General features: G+C 43.9%; 1 long non-coding RNA gene across 1 annotated transcript in view; it reads left to right on the plus strand.

The window, feature by feature from the left end:
• The window catches only part of LOC111746363, a 107,237-nt gene that overhangs the window by 54,916 nt on the left and 40,939 nt on the right, over nucleotides 1–11,382 (plus strand). The window lies entirely within an intron of this gene.

Genomic DNA, 11,382 nt, shown 5'->3' on the forward strand with positions numbered 1-11,382 from the left:
ATTTACATAATAGATATAACAAATTAACAGAACACAGTTGTAGAAGTCTCAGACACAATAACATATGTGTACAGTGAGCTAATACATCTTTACATTGAGCACTAAGGCCAACTCTGAGAGGTCTATTCATATCCTTGATTTACAGGTAGGACAAATAGACTCCAGAAGGTCAAGAAGGATCGCCCAAGGAGGCAAAGCTAGGCTGCAAGCCCTACTTCTTGAACAACTGGGTGATGTACTTTATCACAATGCAGTTGTAACCCTATAAGAAATAAATTTAAAAATCATTCTTAAGATATATCTCCTTTAATTTTTTTCAAAGCACTTTAAGGAATCTTCGTGGAGTTTCTCAGTGATCCATCCAGCTCAGCAGGGCAGGCTTTCGGCACCCTGTTTTAGGAACGACAGACCCGCAGTGGGGAGGTTTGCCTACCGGCAAATAAGTTGACCAGTGAGCAAAATGGGTTCAAACCAGCCGTTCTCACTTATGTGAGGTTCAGCTTTGGTCCTCCTCTGTTTCATTTTTGTGTCCTGCCCACCTTCCCAGCTCCTTGAGTTGTTAAGTTTCTTTTGACTGCCCAGAGTCTCCAGTCTGCTGCTTCCTTGGGTCTCCCTGTGTTAGTCATTCATTTGATCAGCACCTTGTATGCCAGAGCATTGCCAAGGGAAACGTTTACCTGAAAACCAGTTATTCTGCTTTACTCCTCCTTCTGCATCCTTAGCTCTCTCCCTAACCCCCGTAACTGGTACCCGTCCTACCCCTCAGGGACCTCAGTGCTCATAAACAATTGTGTTTTATAGATGATTGTGGCAACCTAAAGTGTTACCCTTGTGTAACAGAGGTCAGCGTGAGGATGGGAATAGGTCAATGACACGTTCTTAGAGACAGGAAGAGAGCTTGATATTGAGATTAAGAGATCAGTCTTTGGAGGTGGATAAGGGCCAAACACTCGAACAGGAGGCCTGTTCGAGTGTTTGGCCCTTGTTAGCCATGTGACTTTGGGCAAGTTGAGTTGCTTTTCAGCCTTGTTTCCTAATCTACCAAATGTGCCTAATTTATAGGGTTATTGTGATGATTATAGGAGGTAATATAAACTGTTTAGCACAAAGCATGCACTCTTTTATTATTATAGTAAGTGCTGAATAAATGGTAGCACCATTAATTAGATAGATAAGACTTACATAAAAAGAGTAATTAAAATACAAAGCAGGGACTATATTTTAATGACTGCAGAATCCCCAGTGCCTCGCTAGCCACCTGGCATAAAGTTGGGGTTCTAGGTGTACAACTATGTACCATTCGTTGAATGCTATTCTTGCTCGAGGCATGTGCTGAGTCGAGCACGCATGATGCTATTTAATCCTCCCAACAACCCCTGCGGATGGTATTCTGGCTCTCTTACAGATGTTATAGATGATGAAGTTGAGGCTTGGAGAGTCTGAGTCACTCATGGTCACGTGGGCTGCTTTAAAGACTACAAACTAGTAAAGTTAAGGTTTCAAGCCAGTTATGTCTGACACCCAGGCCTCTGTTCACTTGTTTATGCAGTGAGTGAGTTATTCATTCAGGCACCATTCTTGAAGATCTCCACTGGGGAAAGTACTGGATCTAGTGCCAGGAATGCAGTGGGGAAGATGGCATAATTCCTGTCCTTCAGGAATTCATTGTCCAGAGAAACAGGCTCCTATAACATGGGGAGGGATGGATGAGAGCCATGCAGAGGGTGGTGTGGGGGCCCTGGGCACACTCCAGAGGGACTCTTGCCTCCAGGAGAAGGTGGACTTCAAACTTTGGAGATGGGTCAATGGTAGAGGAGGGCATTCTGGAGAGTATGCTTGGCCCGTGGGTCGCAGCAGAGGGTATGGAGGCGAGCAGTGGGGAATAAAGCTGGAGAGAAAAGCGAAGACCAAACTGCGGGAAGTACTGACGAGCAGTTTGAGGAGGGTGGGCAAAGTTGAGTTAGAGATTAACACAGACTTGGGTATGTGAGTGCTGGCATACTCAAAGTGTTTGCTAGAACATGGAAGAGCCATGATGAATTTGTAGCTTTTTTTTTTTTTTCTTTTTTTTCTTTTAATGAGACAACCTTCCATGCCAAAGGAAGAAGCTCTAACTTTCAGGTAGGTGGGCAAGATCAGGATAGGTCATTTTAGGTAGTGGGAGTTTTGGGGTCTTCTCACATCAGACACTAGTTCTCAACTGTCTTGTTCTACTTCTTTCTCAGGAGATTGTGAGCATGGAATGAGATCAGGTGAGCTCTCTGAAAGCCTCAAAGCCCTCTGTTCACTGGGGTGACTATCGCTAAGGAGGTACAAAGATGGGCCTTGTTTCTCTGATGATTCTGCCAGGGGCCCGTTCTGCTGCTTCCGTGGAGCTCCTTGGAGAGGCCCCGCTAGGCATTTTCTGCAGCTGCAGTGCAGCCACATTGCCTTACACTGTTATTCCACCGACCAATTGTGAGGTTATCAAGTTATCGAACACTCTGGGAGCACTGCAGGTGGGAGGTAGCTCCCGCAAACTGCATTTGCTTCTCTGTGATTACATTGCAGTCTATAAAGGAAGAACAGTTCCCGTGTTTATGTATGGGTTTCAAAAAGACGGTGAGAGCAAGCAATTGAGCATATGATGCTTTATTTTTTCTTTTTAAAAATTACTTTCGAGGCTGCTCCATTCCCTTTTTTATTCTCATGCCAGTTCTGTGTGGTGTAATATAGTCAGTGGCTCTGGCAAACTGGCCCTAAATATTTCTTCTGTAGATGGGGTCAGAGCAGGGTAGTGGGGTCCAGTACTGAGAGCTCTTGATTTGGAAACCAAAGTTCCTCACTATAGTCACCCTAATTTTCTCTTGTCAAGGCCCTTCTTTAACTTTGGCTGGGATTAGAGCAACTCACTGTGGTCAATATCTCTCATGATGACTGAGGAGAATGAATGTCACTGGTTAAGAAACAGAAGGACAGTCATCAAGACTTAAATTACACTGTTTAGCATTTGAAATATTTTGAAGCTAGGAATTCAAGTGGGTCCTCAGTGGTACAAAAGTCAAGAGCCACCAGTCCTAATTATTTTCTTTATCCCCACGGGCCTTCTCTAGAGACCCTGGTCCACATCTTCCTATCTCCCTTACGTAGAAGAGCATAGAACTGTAACCTTGACCATCCACTGATATGGTGAACATTTGAGTAAACAAGAAGGGTTGTATCTAAAACCCGTGGCAAGATATTTCAGGCCACTCACAATTTCGAAGCCACATCTCTTTTTAGTCTCATCTCTATTTACTCTTTTATTCAGTTGGCCTGGAATGCTGTTTCTAAATTTTATGTCTAATGAAATCCTAGACATTATCCAAAGTCCTGCTGAAAGGCCACATCTTCCCTAAAGTTTTTTTCTGCACTCGGTCCAGATGTTTCTCTCCTGCTCGTACAAACATATGGTACTTTGCTCGTGCAGTTCCCAGAATGTGAGCTTCATGAGCCTGGAGGCCTGGAAGATGGTTTTACATTGGAAAAGACATGGAATTGAAGCACATGGTGAGAAAGTTGTTTCCTCTTCGGTATTTATGACTGCGTCACGGAGAAGGCCTCATCTTGGTGCACTGTGACTTTGACACTTTTTTTTTTTGCCACTTGCCAGTTTCTTTTATTCAAATAAAGACAGAAGGAAGAGCAAGCCTTAGGCCCAGAGTCTTTGGTGAGTGGTTGTAGGTTAGCTAGAGTTTAATAGCAATCATTTAATTATTATTTTTTTAATTTATGTTCATCTTCTAGTTTTTGCAAGTAACATGGGTTTTTCATTTATAAAAGTATCATAACATTAAAAAAGACACTTATTTAAGTCAACAAGTGAGTTGACTTTGAAAAAAAGGATTAAATAATAGAAGTTTCCCACAGATATGACAAGTACATGGACGTTGGAATGCAGTGATGGAAATAAAACTGAAATGAATTCTCTAGGAGTGGACTTGGTTATGCCGCCTTTTCTCGCAAGTCTCTGAGGGCAGGAGCTATGCCTCATTCGTCTCCGAGATATTCTAGAACAGGGACTGGCAAATTGTCATTCACAAGCTAAATCTGGCCCACTGCCTGTTTTTGTATGGCCCACATGCTAGAAATAGTTCTTACATTTTTAAAAAGGTTGTATAAAATCAAAAGAGTAATATTTTGACATGTGAAAAATGACATGAATTTCAAATTTCATTTCTATTGTAAATATAGTCACCCCTTTTGGTTTATGTATCATCTATGGCTGCTTTCATGTCTCGTCGGCAGGGTTGAGCAGTTGTGACAGAGATGGCACAGTCCACAAGCCCAAAGTGTTTACTCTGTGGCCTTTGCAGAAAAAGTTTGCTGACCCCTGTTCTAGAGGATTACCAGGCTTGGAGTCAGGAGGCCTGGGGTCGACCCTGGCACTCCCACTTTATCGCCAGGTGACCTTGGGCAAATCAAGTCCTCTCTCCAGGCTTCAGTTTTTCCATTTATAAAGCGGAGCTAATATTACCTAACTCATAGGGCAGTTATGAGATTGGATGCATGTGAATCCACTTTATAAATGTGAAAGAGTTATAAAAATGAGAGAGATATCTATTTCTCTCAGTAGTTCTAACTTTTGTGAAAGACAATATGCACTCATAAATACTGACTCCAGTTTCTTGTATTTTCTGATGGAATCTGGATGTTTATTTTTCAGCTAAGTAGAGATTATTCTCTCGTTTTTCTAATATTCATTATTTTGCTATATGCAAGTTGTATTTTTTCTCAGTGGTAATTAGGAAGTACTCCTCTCCTCTTTTTTCTTTTGAACTTCTTAATTTTGACCACTGCATCCCAACTGTATCCCAGTCAATTGTGTCCCAACCCAGGATTCCTCCTCTAGACCAAATTTTACTTAACGAATACTATTACATCAGAAACCAGAAAGTATTTCTGTTCAATATTGTCTTAGATACGCTGTGCTCTGTAAGAATATGCTTAACTTCTCTTTGCCAAGTCGCTCAGGTAGGGATATTTGCATGAAATTTGTGTGCGTGTGTGTGTGTGTAAGTGTAAGAAACAGTAGTTGGATGAAAGACACTAAAAGAAATTATTTGACATCTATTGAGCATTTACTATGTGTTGGGTACTGCGCTAAAGCATTTTACACTCATCGTTTTGTTTGATGCTCTCGATAATACAAAGAGGAAGATAAAGTTGTTATGCCTACCTAATAGTCTGAGGTACTGAGGCTGGCTGAGGGTTGAGGTTACTTGCTCAAGATCTCCTAGCAGGAGGAGGCTGATGCTGGAGTCATCACCCTCCATGTTCAGCTATGTGAGAGTTGGTAGGCCCAGTAGGCATACTGCTACTCATGCATGGCAAGCTTTCTTGGCCTCCATTTGTGCTCCCTTTGTCATGCATTTGCCCCACCTGACTCCTTGTGGCACTACATTGCAGTTACCTGTGTAGCCCTCTGTATCTCCAGCTATCCTATAAGCCCGAGGAAGGCAGTGGCCTCATCTTTCCTGTTCATTGTTGTATCATGGCACCTGGCACAGGCCCGGAATGGAGTGGATGCCCGCAAATGTTTACTGAATGGATGAATGAATAAATACGTATAACGAGCATTTATGTAGCTCAACATATTCACCTAGAATCTAAGGGAAAGAAAAATGATATGGTCGTACTTCTTGCCAGCCGTGAATTTCTCTACTGCTAAGGAAGCTTTGGGAAAAGAAAAGAAAAAGGAAGTAATGAGCCCTAGTTTTTATTTCAGTTGGAAAAACAAGGCAACAGGATATATTGAGAAAGTAAGAAAAATGTTTCACACCACATATTTTTTCCAATTAATCCAGTGTTTCTTCAGTTTTAGTCTTTTGTATTCTATCTTTATGATTGTCGCCATATCTGTGAACTAGCTATATTATTTATTTAATATTTTTTAAAATAGCCCACTTTAAAACACACACACACACACACACAGACACACACACACACACACATTTAACAGAATCTTAATAACACTATAACAAATGGGAAAGTCATTATCACTTGCTTTAAAAAGGAGATGATGTGAACGTAAATATAACAAAAATAAGAAAAGTAATTACATTCTAGCAGATACCGTGGCCTGCTGAAAGGGCCTAGCCAAGGCCTGCTTTTTGTTAAAAAGGATGATTAAGAAGTGGTAGACTAGTGTAAAAGACATACTAGTTCCAACTGAGGCTTTCTTTTTTATAATGAGCAGAATTTAAGGAGAATTGGAGAGGAAATAACTTCCTCTCTAAGTGACTCAGTGTGATTTAATGTCATGTCCGCGTCCTACCTAAAACCGCCTCCTGTACCATGTAGAGTGAATGCCACCCTGACTGGAAAGTGCTGAGTCAGTGGAAGTGGCCTACTCTCTCCTTAGCTGCGACATCATAGACAATCCTGCTAAAAGCTATCTTTCTTTTGAAAAGCTATTTTTTTCCTGTGTCCATTTACAACTCTCTTCCCAAGGGAGGCAGGAAGACAGAGGGCAAGCTGCCAGTGGTCGGGGCCCATTCACCCAGAGCCACTTATGCTCCAGGGCTTCAGGGGCTCAGCAGCCCAGGCCACGCTGAGAGCCTGGAGGTGAGCTGCAGCCCCAAGATGGAGTTGGGGAATCAGGGGGTCTGGGAACTTCTGCAAACAAAGCAGGTCTACTTCAAGTCACCTCTTTAGCTCAGAACATTTTATTCTAGTGAAATCCCTCTCCTGCCCCAATTCACTCACTGCAAAAACCAACATGATTTATCTTCTGGAGGGAAGGGTGCAGACTTCAGCTTGGGTTTTTTTGTTTTGTTTTGTTTTTCTTTTTTGGTTCAAGCAACAGCCCAGCCTAAGTCACTTGAAGATAAAAGGAGAAAAAAGCCTAGAGAAGGTCACCAAATTGCAGGTTTGAAAACAAAAATCAACATGGGGATTATCTCAAAGGTTGGGGAGAAGATTGCCTTAGTGTTCTTGAGAGGCAACAAAAGAGGTTTCCATGTCAATGTTTGCTTTGCCCTATTTCTGTTGGAATCAGACTTTGAAAAATTTTACAAGCCTTAGAATCAGGGGATCCTAGAGTTCTGCATGCTTCCTTAGAATGGGAGAGGGAACTAATGTTCTCTGAGCAGCTGTGGCTGAAGGGTGCAGGGTACAGCCCCCATCGTTGCCCAGCATCACTCAGAGGTAGAGGAAGAGTCAGCCACTTTTACACATCAGGAGGAGCTCACCCAAGGTCATACAGCCTCTAAGTAGTAGAGCCAGGACTGAGCTGTATTACCCTGGTTCTAAACCTACGCTGCTTATACCGCTGCCCTCCAAGGGTCATGGGACTAGAACCCAAGGTTTGGAAGGGCCATCTAGGCCTTTATTTAATGTTCTACCCATACAAAATGTAGTACAGGGCCCCCAGCAGAGTCAGCCTCCACACGCCTCCTTGTCCTCTGGAGTTAACCTGTTCCAGTGACCAGAAACGCTAATTGTTAGTGGCTTTCACTCAAGTGAAAACCACCATCCTTCTCTGCTTTCCCTCGGCACCTCCTTTTTCTCCATTGATATCTCATCAAAGACCCTTGAAGTGGGGTTACCATCCCTAGCTTCCAAACAAAGGGACCCTAGGAGACTGGGCATTTAAGAATTTCATTTTGTGTAAACTCAGACCAAGATATGATTGTTTTCTTTTCAAAGCCATAAATCCTACAGGATTTATTCCATTCATTTCCTGCTGCCAAGAATTTTACAAAGTATTTCCCTGACCAAGGAAGCTATTCATTTCAGAGCAGATGAGAGGAGTCCAAGGTGATTTATTTAGGCCGTGCAGGGGCTAAAGGCCTGTGTTAGGTTAGGCCAAAGGTGCTCACTTGCTGAGATTGGCAAACAGCTTGACCAAGACACCAAGGAGTCACCAGCCTCTCATTAGGGCTCTGTGCAGATGGTGACACTCAACCTTCTTGCACATGGCATGTTTGTCTGCAGAGGCTGTGGACGTGCTGGGACAGAGGCCATATGGCTGGGATTTCCCAGGCCGCCTGTCCAGTGAGTGATGGTCCCCTGTCTGGGCCTGCTGGGTGCTGTAGAGGATGGATCTGGTGAAGAAGGCTAAAGGGAGGAGCCCTGAGTTTGGTGCTTTGTGCTAATTCACTCTGTTGTTTTGGTCAAGACCTTCCTCTCTCTGGCCCTTACTTTCATTTTCTCTAAAAAGGCAATAATTATATGGACACTTCCAGATCATACAATCCCTGGAAAAGAGAAACACATACACACTATCCCTATCCATTAGATAGAGTGTGCCGCCCTAGGCTCGGCACGGCAGCCCCACGCCTTCCGCTGAACTGAACAGAATTGTCAGCGTCTCTTCCCCAGTTCCTCCTCGTCCCTGGATCCTGATTATTGGCTTCAGTTTCATGGCTGCACCCTGGTCTCCTTCCTGATCCCTGGTAATGGCTCATCACTACTGTTCTTCGGTATCGTCCATGCCGCTATTAGGAGACACTCTGGTGTTGGTTATAAAACTTCCTGTCAAGCCTGCCCAGGGGTTCTGCAAGACCTGGAGTTCCAGAATGATTATATACCAAATATGTTGCTTTGGCAAATTTCCTAACTTACAGGTTCCTTGTCCTCTTTTAAGAGTACTCTCTTTTTATATTTGTGGGTTGTTCTGAGCTTGAATATGAGATGAAAAATGAGGAGACTCTTTGTAAAGCAGCATGAAAAGATGAAGCAGTGCAATCGTGTGGTTAGAGATAAGGGATCTGGCTGGGGCACATTGCCTGGGTTTGAACTCTACCCCTGTGCCTTCCGTGTAACATGAGACAAGTTACCTAAGCTTATTGCTGGAGGCAGACGGTTCTAACACACCCCACAGAGCTGTTGTAAGGATTACATTTTATATCTATTAAGCATCGAGAACAGAACCTGACATCGAGTTAGAAGTCAATAAAAACCGTTATTGCTGTGACTGCATTTATATTTTTATTACTGTTAGTGTGGACTACATACTGTGTAGAGAGAGAACTTCATTGGAGGCAAAGAGGGATGAATCGGTGGAGACTTCCCGGAGGAGGGAGGCTTTCACTTGTCCTTGGCGTCTGACTAGGGGGAAATTCCAAGCAAAGGAAAGAGTGAAGACAAACACCAAAAATGAAGGGGAGAGTAAGATGCCCTAGAGTAAGATGCTAAATTGTTGATTGATTGTGTCTTTTCTTCTGGAGCCTGTGTGTAGAGTTGGGGGGTTGCTTGTTTGTTTTACTCCCTTGGGGACAGGCTCTCTCTGACCTCCTTTTGTGGGAAATGTGGAGGAGGAAAAGAATAAGGGCTTCTCATTCAGACAGATCTGGGTTTGAATCTTGGCTCTGCTCCTTACTGGCAGAGGGACTTTGAGCTAAGTGATGTAACCTCCTGGTTAAATCCTTTCTCCACTTGTAAAGTGAGAAAGGATTTAAGTGAAGAGATCTCTTTTTGTCTCCCCTGATCCTTCTCTCTCTCTCTCTCTCTCTCTCTCTCTCTCTCTCTCTCTCTCTCTCTCTCTCTCTCCACCTCTCCCCCGTCGCTCTTTTGGAGAAGACAATCTCCTGTACTGCTCCAGGGCTGCCTCCCATAGGCACATCTGGTTGCCAGCTCTGGCAGGGTGCCAAGGAGATGGTGCCATGGGAGAAAAGTGTAGACACCATTGAAACAAGGAGAAGGGGCAGTCTGTAGAACTGGAAAGGTCCTAAGGATTTCTTTAGCGTGGGTCACAAACAAGCAGAATAAAGTTTGTTTTGCTGTGTTTTTGTTATACCCTTCCAGAATTTTAGTCAAGTGACAGTATGAGAAGCTTAGCACCATTGCCATCTACCTACCTACCTACAAACATACATATACGCACATACACACACGTATGTAAACTGCCCCCCATCACTTAAATTTGTGTAACCTGATCTAGTTTACCCTCTTCGTCTTAGAGTCAAGGAAGCTGAGGTCGAGGACAGAATTGACTTGCCCAAGGTCACACAATGGATAGGCTGGATCACTTGGGTCTCAAACCTGAGTTCTTTTCCTTACACAGAGAAGAGTGTCTAAAGCAGGGTGGAACTGGAATGGGAGGAGATACTTTACAGGAAAAAAAAAAAAGAATTTGTCTTACAGGTGAGGTCGATTTTCTTAGATTGTTTTGACTGTTCAGTCTAGAATGAGTTTTCATCTTTGCACCTGAGGCTTCAGCTCCCCTGCCTCCTATCAAGGCCTCTCCTGCGGGCATGTTTTCAAACATGATGAATTGCCGTGGTCAGCCACGGCGGCGCGCCATGCCCAGGGGAGCCGGTCCTCGGCTCCTTGGCCAGCCCGCAGCTCCAGCAGACCAGCCTGCTGCGTGCGTCCCTGCATAGACACTGTCACTGCTGCTGCATTTCCTCTGTCCCAGCGGAGGCGTCACAAATCAGCGAGAGGGACGTGTCCACTCCGTGGCTTGGCAGAGCGGAGAGAAGAGGTGGGTGTTGCAGAGTTGGGAGAAATTTCTTCTGGTGACCTGGGGCTTGAATTACCCCCACTGGACTCCTTAGGTTTTGCAGTGTCTCTTGTAGAAATGGATTCAGCTGGAGGCTGTGCTATGGACCTGCCTGGTGCTCTAGTCACTGTCCCATAGGCACAGCCAGCGCTTTGCTATTCATTTCGGTATTTCAGCGGGCATTTGTTGAACCTCTGATCTCGTGCTGCATGAAATTCTGTGTGGGGGGCAGAAAATACAGAATTGAAAGACAAGTTCTGACCATTCATACTTACATTCTAGTTGAGGAGCATGTACAAAAGTTAAATAATGTTATAAGCCTATAGGGGAAATATCACCAGGTAGCATATTAACCCATAGAGTAAGTATTTATTAACTGCCTTCTAGTGCTAGGCATTGGTTTATTATGGTTGCCTTTCACTGGTCACTGAGCTTTGGAGTTCACTGTCACTGAGAATTCACTGAGTTTAAGGTGGTCTGGAAGAAGGAAAAAGCTCAGCAGGGTAAGGTTTCAGCATCCTAATAGTTATAAGATTTGTTTATCACCTGAATGGTGTTAAGCGCATTATATGGAGGCTTCATTATCCCCCTTTGAAGGAGGGACAGTCATCATCCCATTTTACAGATGGGCCCTAGGTGCAGAGAGTATGAGAACCCCCTTTCCCTTTCCTCCCCACAGGTCACTGGCTGGTAAGTGGCAGGACTGAGATTGAACCCCACATCTCCTGGCTCAATCCCTAAAGACTTGGCTCTTCTTGTGTGAATTGAAGTCCAGGCAGGCCAAGGAGGAAAGCTTTTCATGGGTTAGAACTTTCTGAAATGTTTCAAGCTTCCTTTTAATTCCAAAGATAAAAAAGGAAACGGATATCGACATAACTTTTTAAATACCCCCCCGGGCCTTCTAGGCTGCCCAGTTG

The sequence above is a fragment of the Pteropus vampyrus genome, unplaced genomic scaffold, assembly GCF_000151845.1.
Source record: "Pteropus vampyrus isolate Shadow unplaced genomic scaffold, Pvam_2.0 Scaffold185, whole genome shotgun sequence".
Classification (NCBI taxonomy): domain Eukaryota; kingdom Metazoa; phylum Chordata; class Mammalia; order Chiroptera; family Pteropodidae; genus Pteropus; species Pteropus vampyrus.